This window comes from Protobothrops mucrosquamatus, unplaced genomic scaffold (genome assembly GCF_001527695.2).
Source record: "Protobothrops mucrosquamatus isolate PMUCROS unplaced genomic scaffold, P.Mucros_1.0 scaffold_260, whole genome shotgun sequence".
Taxonomy (NCBI): Eukaryota; Metazoa; Chordata; class Lepidosauria; order Squamata; family Viperidae; genus Protobothrops; species Protobothrops mucrosquamatus.
Window position 1 is genome coordinate 173,452 of NW_015386336.1, and position 10,258 is coordinate 183,709.

Genomic DNA, 10,258 nt, shown 5'->3' on the forward strand with positions numbered 1-10,258 from the left:
CGGGCCTGACCTAGGGTGAATTTTAAATAGGGATAATTTTTAATGATTTTAAATAGTCACAGCCACTAATATTTGGATTTTAATTGGTTTTTAGAAGGGGTAATTTTGTATATTGTTTTAACATGCTGTGAGCCGCCCTGAGTCCCATGGGGAGAAGGGCGGCATATAAATTTTGTAAAATAAATAAATAAATAAATAACCTGGTTGATCTGATGGTGCCTTTGCTCTATGCAAAAAATATAAAATAAAGCACTTATGACAGATAACTGTCCCAGTGAAGGAGAGCTCACGAATACTGGCAGATGTTCTTTAGCACCATCAGGTGTTCCAGCTCCATCTTAAATACAGGTAGTTATTGACTTACAACAGTGCACTTAGCCACCACTCAAAGTTATAAAGGCACTGAAAAAAATGATTTATGACCATTTTTCAACTTAAACTGTTGCAGCTTAGCATTCGAACACTTGGCAACTGACTCATAATTATAACAGTTGCAGTGTCCCAGGGTCATGTGATGCACTTTTGTGACCTTCCGACAAGCAAAGTCAATGGGGAAGCCAGATTCACTTAATAACCATGTTACTAACTTAAAAAATGCATTGATTCACTTAACAACTGTGGCAAGAAAGGTCGTAAAACGAGGCAACATTCACTTAACAAATGTTTCACATAGCAACAGAAATGTTGGGCTCAATTGTGGTCGTAAATCGAGGACTATCAGTAATTCCCCACCTCTTTCTCAATGACATCATCATTATACAGTTCCAAAATAAATATGCTCTACATTTGCTCTGGGAATTGCATATGTGTGTTGCTGCTTGACATATATTTATCTCAGTTTTTGCCATCTTTTAGAACTATGATCCTTGGAACGATCCTAATAAGTAACAATTGTCTGCTCATGCTTTTTTCAGAAACTTAGATTATAAATAAATTTTGTAAAATACTGGCTTGGCATTTATGAAGTGTCCTACTTTATGAATTCTAGGAAAGGGAGTCCATTCAAAATGCCTTATTGAATTCTGAGAAAATCCCAAAGTGCATAAAGCAGAAGAGTCTTCAAATAAAAGATTGATTATGTGCCATCAAGTCCTTTTCGTCTCCTAGTGACCACATAGATTGATTTCCTCCCAGATAATCTATCCCTAGTCTGTTCCCAGCCATGCATTCATGACCTCTGTCAAATAAAAGAAACTCTTCAAATAAGAGACTCGGCTGGTTCATATATTTTGAATTACTGAATAAACTTCAAACAGTGAAAAACACATGAACCACTAAGTTATAGACTGTAGTTTACAAACCGCAGTGACTTTTATAATACATGAAGTGAAAACCAATAAAATCACATTATATGACTTAGCACAATATGTGAATCCAGTCTCTATCTGCAAGCTTCTATAAGAAAGGTTTGCCGTGGCTTAACCTTGTGGCAAAAATAGGTGAAGGCAGTCAACAATAAAGAAAACCTAAGCAACCAGCAGTCTGCAGACCAAATCCAGGGTGTTTTCTGGCTTTTCGTGCTGCAGTCTAGATGTGCAAAAAGTGCATAGTAGAAGCAGTATTTGCGTTTGATTAGCAAACCTCTTTGAGGAGATGAAAATAAACTTTAACTCCTACTAAAATAAAATAAGATGGAACAGGATAATCCATAAAAGTAAGAACCAATGTTTGTGGGTAATAAGCTGCAGTTTTTAATAATTAATAATAATATAATAATGTTTCTATTACAAAGGCAGTAAATTCTTCTCATAGAAGATTAGCATCAGGTTAACTGTGCTGAACTATGATCTGGAAGACTGATGCAGACAATTTTTAACCAATAGTCAGTTTGGGCATATATTACCCATCATCCTGGTTATTAAACAGAATGAGCCTTCTTTCTTTCCTTAGAATCCCTTAGGAATCATGAACTCTAATTATTGCTGAATCAGAGAGCCACAGTCATCACTCAGTATGAAAACAAGTTAAGAAGTTCAAACTAGTAGTTGAGGTTAGATTTTTTTTTCATCTGGCTTAGAAGACTATAATTAATGTAAGAGATGTAACTTATAACAATTCTAGAATGGAAAGGTAAACAGCAACGGCCTTGGAGACACAAAGCCACGCATAGCTTATTTTTTATGTCTTGTGAACTCATCTGCTTTAAACTAGCTTCCCTATTGCTAAAACTGTACTTTATTCACAGAGGTTGCTGTATATCAGACTCTGGTTGAACAAAGACATACAGCCGTGCCTAGTGATGGCATTCTTCTTACCCTTGGCTGTCTTAAACAAAGAAACTTTGCCCTGAATTCACAGCTGAAACAAGGTCATAATCACACTTGTCAAACAACTTTACAATGATTAGACTTCTAACTGCACTATAAGTCTAAGGTCCTTCCCTGTTCCCTCTCCCACTTTTTAAAATGAAAAGCAACTGCTAAAGCAACAGAAATTAATTTTAATTAAGCATACTGTTTCCATGTCTAAATAAATAATGTAGAATAATGCAGCTTGTATATGACTGCATTATATATAGTATAATATTAAATTTCTGATGTTAATCACATCTTATAGATTTGTTTGTATATATCTATAAGATGTGATTAACACCAGAAATTTAATATTTTTACATTTCAGTTATTTGAAGACACCTACACACTTGTTGAAAGTAGAGTGCCAATTCCTAATATAAAGAAACACATAAAGATCAGAATTTAATTTTGTTTCTACCTTTAAAAATTAGGTCAGTGCTTCTTCTAGAAAAACTCCTTGATGATCACAAAGTGCTTCTTGAATTACTGTCTGTTATGGACTGGGCATCTACAAACAAATTTCTTCTCTCTCCTTCTCTTGAAGCACTACAACATAAATAAAAATTAATTAATCAAGCCTACATATTTTTAAGAGTCTCAAAAGCTATTTTACATAAGCTAATTATATTTAATTAAGCCTAATAACCTATTTTATTACTGATTCTATCTGAGCATATTCCTAAGCAATCCACACAGTGCTTTTTCTTCAGTTTATCCTTCAGTAACATTTTTCAATGTCTCCTTTGTATTTTCTGCTGATTAACTGAAGCACTAGCTGAAATCACCAGTGATGCACCCACTTGTATCAAAGTGACAAATACAGTAATGTCTAGTTTCCAAGAAAGAACATTCTTCAGTAAGAATATGTATAAACCATTGTCTCTCAGACATACTTAAAACAATCTTCAGAAATTGCTTGTTAAGAACAACTCTTCCCATGTTGTTGCTCTTTCTCAACAGTATTCAGCTTGTTAAGTATCTAAGCACTATACAACAATCAAGTTCCAGTTGCCATCTGAATTGTATTTGATTAAGCCCATATTTTAGGGTATCTATTCTCCCAAGGCCATTACAAACTTGTAAGATCACAAATTATTAAAGTAAAAAAAGCAAAACAATATGAAAAAGGAACAAATTAACATAAAAATCTTCTCCTCATTTGTGGTTTGTTCATAACCCCGAAAACAGAAAACAGTGGCAAGTAGTGCAGGAGAAAAGCTGAAAGACTTTCCCCAGAGAAATACAAAACACGAACAGTGCATGACAAAAAGGGTCCAGTTTGCTGGTATTTCAGGATCCAATCACTCTCAAAGGGCACCCATTTTAACACCAAGGGTTTGAATCAGTCTTGACTCCTGGCGACTGCCTGAAAAAGTCCCTGAGGGTATTCTTGACAAGGATTTTTGGAAATGGTTTGCCCTTGCTTGCTTCCTGGGGCTGAGAATGAATGATTGGCCAAGGTCATCCAGCTGGCTTCCTGCTTAAGGTAGGACTAGAACTCAAGGTTTCTAGCTTGTTGCTTTAACCACTATACCAAACTGGTTCTATGATAAAGAAACAAACATAAATAAATAAAACTGTCCAGAAATATTTAAGGACAACACTTTACATTTGGCACAGAAATTAATAAGCCAGCAATGAAGCTGATACATAAGAAGTGAAATAGGTCTCAAATGCATTATTCCTCTTATGATTTGGGAAAATGTTTCATTTCTGTATTTTTGTCCATCTAGAATTACAGTTAAAAGATTCATGTTTTCTTGGTAAGTTAAGAACATGTTCCTCTGCAAAAACCAGACTCCATTTCAGAGGAAACGTACTGATAAATTCTTGAAATAAACAGTCATTCTAATATACTGAAAAAGAAAGAGAAGTCTTTTATCTTACCAAGTCATTCATATCTCACTCACTCAAATGAACTTCCTCATTTTATCCAAGGTCAACCCCATGTGACTTAACTTTTTCAGTTTCACAACAAGCATCTGTTCAGCAAGAACTGGTGGGACCACAAAACAAACTAACAGAAAAATGAAAAAGCTAAATTGTTCTGGGATTTTAGACTTCAAACAGACAAGAATATTACTGCCACATAATACCCCAGACGTAGCAATTATTGATAAAAAAAAAAGATTGGATGTTGCAATATCTGGAGACACTAAAAAAGAGATGGAGAAAAAAAATCACAAAACACAAATAGAAGTAGAATAACTGTGTCAGAAGAAGGGCAATACAGTACCAATACAATAGTAATAGGTGCCTTGGCGCAATCCCAATCTTCTGGAGAACTATTTGAGTACCATCACCACTGATAAAATCAACTTCACTCAATTGCCAAAGGCAGCTTTACTAAGAACAGCTTACATCTTGTGACAATACCTTTAACACTGTCAAATCTCTGCCTATTTCAGGTCATTGGGAAGGGCTCGATGGGTGGATAAAAGTTCCAAATCCAGTCTAAATAGCTGGCTGTGTGATGAACCATAACAACAACAATAATTATTATCAGTCAGTTGCAAAATGCTGCTTTATTCGAAACAGTTTACAACCTGCGATGGTATACCACAAAACATCATCATCTGCCTATCCCAGACCCCTTGGGAAGGACTTGATAAGTGGTTTAAAAATGCCAAATCCAGTTTGAACATCTGGCTTATTGTGTGACAAACCATAAGTAATAGAAGCTCAACTAATCTGAATTTTTGATCCTTGCTTCATTACACTGACTACACAACCTTATGCATGTTTTCTGGAAACATGCCTTACAATGACCCATAGAAAGATTGCTTAGGTGTGCAACCATAAAGTTTTCTGAAAGGTTTAACTTGCTTCTTTACAGACAACTGTACTAAGGTATCATTATCATTTAAGTATATTTCCTGCAATTTAAGCAACAATAGGAATGTTGAAGTACTGTAGATACATTTCAATCTGCATCAGTGTACATATTCAACTGGTCATCCATAAATTCAGTGTTTTTCAACCTTGCCAACTTTAAGATGTATAGGTAGACCACAACTGAGCCCAAATTTATGTTGCCCCATTTTATAATCTTTCTTGCCACAGTTGTTAAGTGAATCACTGCAATTGTTAACACAGCTATTAGTAACACAGTAACATAGTTGTTAAATGAATCTGGCCTTCCCATTGACTTTGCTTGTCAGAAGGTCGCAAAAGGTGATCACATGACTCTGGCACACTACAACAGTCATAAATATGAACCAGTTGCCATGCATCTGAATTTTGATCATGTGACCATGGGGATGCTGCAATGGTTGTAAGTGTGTAAAACGGTCATAAGACTGTTGCAACTACAGTCACTAAATGAACTGTTGTAACTCGAGGACTATCTATACAGACATCAACTCTCAGGAGGCTGGCTGGGAAATTCTGGGAACTGAAATCCAGATATCTTAAGGTTGCCAAGATTGAGGGACACTGCTGGCTTTTTATTTTAATATTCTAAATGTGACAGGGCATTCCCTAGCTGTGGGAGATTCATACTGCGACCATAACACAATGCAAAATAAATTAAATGTGGCATCCACAGTGTGCATTTCTGATAGGTTTGCAATGCATTAGGAATCTCATTAATTTCACTTCCATGAAGTAACAGCAGTTCGACAATAGAACCAATTACTCAGAATGGTGATCTTCTCTTCACTGGATATGTGCACTCAGAGGGTAGACAGCATCTGTCTGGAGTGCTTTAATTTAGATTTCTGCATTGAGCAGGAAATTAAATCCAATGGCCTATCTGGTCGTTTAACTCCATGATCCCAATATCTCAGTTCATCCCCCTTAGAGTTTGTTTTCCTTCTGCACATATATGTCAAGGTCTTGAGTGATAGTCTTCTGAGAAGAACTGTCTTAATAATAGTTTGATTTCAGTGCAATATCTGCATTGTCAACAACTTAATCATACTATAAATTGTGCCAGCAAGTCTCCTAATATTTAAGGCAAGTGTCAAATGATCACACTTCCTGTCAAGCTAGAGGATTAGTATTTGATTTTTTACCAATCAATTTAGAACTAGTGCCATTAGAGAGACAGAATAGACAACAGACACTTCAAACAGAAGAAAAAGCTAGGTTACCATTTTGACCTAAATTCTTTAAGTTAATCTCATCAAAGGTTCATTAATAATGAAAAAGTATTGCTTTCAGCTGGGAGGAAAAAAACTGACCAGGAAAATGTGCAGTGAAATAATAGTGGCTACCTTGATGAAAAAAGGCAGACATTCAGCTGCCATGAAACAGACAAATTCCAATTGTGGATTACTAGGAAAAGATTTAAAAACTGAAACAAAATATATAAAGCCTTTATACAAATTTAAAAGTGAACAACACTGAGTTCCATATCTGAAGAACATATAAGAAGTAAAGAAATTCCACCGTATGTCCTTTAAATCAACTATGCATTAAAGGTAAGACTGGACAATGTGTTTCCGTATGGTCTAGATATAGGTAGTCTTCAATTTATAACAGTTTGTTTAGTGACTGTTTGAAGTTACAACTGCACTGAAAAAAGTGACTTATGACTATTTTTCATGCTTACGACCGTTGCAGCATCCCTATGATCAAAATTCAGACGCTTGGCAACTGACCCACCATGGGAACAAATTTATTTACTTTTTACATTCCTAATATCAGTTAAGATTTACTATCAACAGAGTCAATTTCTATGTAGTGTACAGAAAAAAAGAGGGGGAAGAGTGAAAGAGAAACAGCTTTCTCTTTTAAGCAGCCAAATACTGTTCCTCAGTCAGCCTCAAAATTGTTTCACTTTTCCTGCATTGCCACAGCACAAAAACAATTAGAAATTCAGTATTAATTAGATCATAATATATTAGCAAAGTTATGTGACCAGTTTGGAAATCACAAGAGAAGGTAAGCTTTCATATGACTAAGCAGAAAATATGGCAGAAGAGATTTACATATAAAATTAACTCAGGATTCCTTTTTTAATCATTTGAATATCACCCTAAAAGCCAAGCAACTATGGACAATTACAATGTTATCAGTCCACTGTATGCCTGAAAGATGGAATCTGTATGGCCAAAAGTCAAAAGCTATTTTAGATAGCTGGGTGATATTTAGATCCGATTGAAGCACAATCCCTATAGTAGAATGAGATCTTCCTTCAAGTCACTGCTACTCACAGCAGTTACCCAACCAACTTACAATTTCAGAGGATAAGATTTTGTGTCTGGCATCCCAAGCTAATTATAAAAAAGTTTACATTGTGGCTTTTAACTACATTTTAACTTATCACAATTTGTCACTCTACATAATCAGAGACATCCCCTGCTCATGCAGACCACTAAAAGCCCTTTGCAACATTAACTAATGAAAGCATATTCTGCCTAACATCTATGAAGCACTCATTCAATAGCAAGTCATTTGTAAACATAAATGGGAAGTTGCTAGAAGTTACCAAACAACAGAAGGGAATACACACAAAATGCCACAGTATGGGCTAGTGGAAAGAGGAGGCGATTTTTTAACCACCAACTGGAAAACTCCACATATTCCTAATTAAAATGCCCAGTCAGCTCAGAACGATTGTAGGAGTTAACTTAACTCTATCTAAACATCGCCAGATAGAAAAAGAGCATTGGGATCTTGTAGAGGAGGCATTTTTCCCTGCCGAGATGTATTCCTGGTAGTAAAAGGGCCTTTGGTTGAGTGTTGACACCAAACATTTCGTGCCATGCATGCGACCTGTGGAGTCCACGGGGTCGCGAAGAGTCAGGCACGACTTAGCGACTGAACAACAACAACGATTGATGCTATTTCAGGAAGGAGAGTTTCAATTCAAGAGAGGGGACTCGCACGGACTTGCCGAAGATCTCAAGGGGGAAAAAAAAGCGATCCAAGTGGGACATTACTAAAAGCCCCAGAATAGATCAAAAAGGAGAGGGGAACGCAGCATTCACACAGTTCTTCAACACAGCCAATGACCCCATTTCCTTCTTGCCCAAACACAGAGGACAATTCCCAGACCAAGATCACCAGGATCAAGATTAGTCAAGAGTGTCGGGTGCCGGGGAAGGGAAATGGGGTGAATTTACAAATCCCCTCTTCAAAGCCGGAGGTCTGCTTGTTAAAAGACAGAGCTGGACGCGAGATCTTTCCTTCCCGGCCCCAAAGTTTCCCCAGAGAAATCTGGCCGATCACCTGTGCCCGGGCGATGGGGCATCTAGACCAGGGGTAGTCAACCTTGGCTCTTTTATGACTCGTGGACTTCAACTCCCAGAATTCCTGAGCCAGCACAGCTGGCTCAGGAATTCTGGGAGTTGAAGTCCACGAGTCATAAAAGAGCCAAGGTTGACTACCCCTGATCTAGACTAAGGCCACCCTAAGGAGTCAGGGAGCTCCTTACCCGGCCCTTCTCCTCGTTTCCTCCGCCCGTGAGCCACGCTCGCCCTCCGCAGCTCCCTTGTTATCTTCGCTCACAGTCCGACAGAGGAGGAGGAGGAGGAGGAGGAAGAGGAGGCGGCCTGTCCCGCTTTCGCCCGCGCTGGCTCATGCCCGGGGCTCTCGACCGACCATCCTGCAGCCAGCAAGGCTCCGCGTCCCAGGTCCAGAATGGGGCGGAGGCTTGCCCCGGAGGAGGAGCGTCGTTGACAAGCCGGCCGGAGCTAAAGCAGCAAAGCCGCGGCCAGGCGACCCATCACTTCCTGCCGTCGCTCAGAAGAGAGGCGCCCGCAGTGGAAAGAAGGCGCAGCGCCATCGCCTCTCAACCCAGGATGACGAGCGGCTCGCGGAGGAAGAGAGAGAGCAGCCTCGCCCGCCGCCCTGCTGAGGAAGACCTGAGCGTCGATCCCAGGGTTTCCAGCCAATCACGAGGCGCCTCAATGAGAAGCCCGGCTCCAAAGCGAAACAAAAGGGCGGCAGGAGCCAATGAAGGAAGCGGAGGGGCGGAGTCGTGGGGCTGAAAACCGGCAGGGCGTTAAAGGAGAAGTTGCGCTCAACCATTTCGAAGGCAAAAAACTCTTTCGGAACTCAGCTGGAAAAGTGACGCGCTCTTCGCGTCCATTCCTTTGGCAAGCCGCCAATGCCCCTCCTTTAGTGGCGGGATCAAAGCAGAACAGTTTGTTCCGAAGCGTGCGTTTTTATTCCGGATTACTGGAGAATGCGAGATATATATATATATTTTTCTAAAAGTACTCCTTCCTCGGGCTTGCGTCGCTTGGCATTTTGCGAAGCGTCTCCTGTTAAGTGAGGGCACAAACCCTTTATTAACTTTTTTTTTTTTTAATAAATTTTTTATTGTAACCCTTTATTAACTTAAAGACAAAACAAGCGCCGTCAGCGCGGCCTCCCATTACTTATTCAACCGCTGAAGAAACCCGAGGGCGTGCGCCACAGAGGCGCACCTCATAATTCAGCGAAATGAAATGACAAACGGAGCTGCACTCCACGAACGGAAGGCAGCAAAAGAATAAAACGTTCTCGGCCGATGAAAAAGACCACGAAAGCTCACGCGGTGCTCTCCGGAGTGCTGGACTCCCAACGCCTCCTTAACTAAGACCAGGGGTAGTCAACCTTGGCTCTTTTATGACTCGTGGACTTCAACTCCCAGAATTCCTGAGCCAGCTAAGCTGGCTCAGGAATTCTGGGAGTTGAAGTCCACGAGTCATAAAAGAGCCAAGGTTGACTACCCCTGACTAAGACCGTCGGAGCAAACTTCCGAGCACCGTCGAGCCGCGTTTATTTCGCCTTTCCACCTACAGGCACCCCGCCTCCTTTTTCCTCTCCGGCGAAGGACCGCCTCTCTCCCCCCCCACCACCCGTCCCCTCGCTAAATATTCATAAGAGCGCTTTCCGCCAGTCTCTCCCGGTGAATATTTGCATATTCATAAGACGTTTGCGTCACGATTCCGAAGCTTTCGCGGGCTTTTGACCCACGTGACCGGTGATCCGCGCGGAATTCAGGCTCCGGCGGCGCTTGTAGTTTGGAG